We start from the raw sequence: 1,302 nt of genomic DNA, 5'->3' as shown, positions 1-1,302 counted from the left end.
GGGGGGGGATGCTAAACACAAAGAGACAAGAGCTCCGCAGGTGCACGCACACCTAACCAGCGATGGAGTGGACAGCAAACCTACTGAGACCAGTTACAAGTGCATCTTTCTTTCTTCATGATGGAGAACAGTGACATTTCTAGCCCCTTTTTCTGAAAACACGTAATGCAATTATACTTAATTTTTGTTGCAATAATTACTCCTAATATGTGAATTTGGATGCGTTATCAGAATTAGAAATAACGAATTGATCCCCAAATGGAAATTCTGTGTTACAGTTGCACAAAGTATATGATTATCCGAGTAGAAATAAAAATAAAGAAATGTGGATATGCACGGTATTTATATTTTTGAATATTTCCTTGTAGTGCATCACAATGCAATACTTATATCTGTATCTGAAATGTGTGGACACTAAACACAATAAGAACATCAATGAGAATGCATTCTGTACTTCATCTCACAGCGCTGCGAAGGAGGGTCCGGCTAGTCCACACAGCATTCTGGGATGGGGAAAAAAACGTGCTCTGGTTTATCGGCATTTCTTTAAACCAATCACAATCGTCTTGGGTGAAGCTAAGCGCCGGACGGAGCCACAGTGCCGCTGCAAAATAGACTCAGGAAGGAACTTGGTCCACACTAAAAATCAGCATCCTGGAATGCTATGTGGACTAGCCAGACCCTCCTCCGCAGCGCTGTGGATGAAGGTCTGGCTAGAAGGACTTACCTGCTCTAAACAGCTGAAAGCATGGAAGAACAGGGCTCCACATAGGGCTGCAGCTGAAACACAGTGCCAAAGAAATGACAGATATTAATGTCACAACAGGAAGACACCAATAAAAAAAACTGTCTATGTAATTACTGCTCAACACATGCAAAGGAAATTGAAATACCAAAGTATATATGAGTGGTAATGGAGTTAAATATATCTATCATCTAAATGATAATTGTTAATATTAGGGTGTGTGTGTGTGTGTGTGTGTGTGTGTGTGTTTCCTTGTCTGGCAGCAGGATTACAGAAGAAGTACTGGACTGATTTCCATGAACGTTTAAATGTTGCTGCAGCGGATTACACACACACAAATTGAATTAGCGGTACACAGCTCCCACCCTCAAATTGTTTCATAGTGGTCCTGACTGCAGGTTCTAATAGTTTTGTTATAAACTGGTTGTAGTCATACATGTGCATGTCATGGACATTGACCGGACTATTGGTCTTGGTGGAGAGGGGTGCGAGGGAAGGAGGGAGGAAAGTCAATGGTGAGGGGAGAGAATAAAATGGCGGGTAGGTGGCTCGGGGGG

The 1,302-nt window shown here is 42.4% G+C and overlaps 1 long non-coding RNA gene across 1 annotated transcript in view; it reads right to left on the bottom strand.

Annotated features, from left to right (window-relative positions):
* The window catches only part of LOC117957748, a 19,307-nt gene that overhangs the window by 8,449 nt on the left and 9,556 nt on the right, over positions 1-1,302 (bottom strand). The window lies entirely within an intron of this gene.

This window comes from Etheostoma cragini, chromosome 15 (genome assembly GCF_013103735.1).
Source record: "Etheostoma cragini isolate CJK2018 chromosome 15, CSU_Ecrag_1.0, whole genome shotgun sequence".
NCBI lineage: Eukaryota > Metazoa > Chordata > Actinopteri > Perciformes > Percidae > Etheostoma > Etheostoma cragini.
This window is presented reverse-complemented; position numbering and strand designations above follow the sequence as displayed.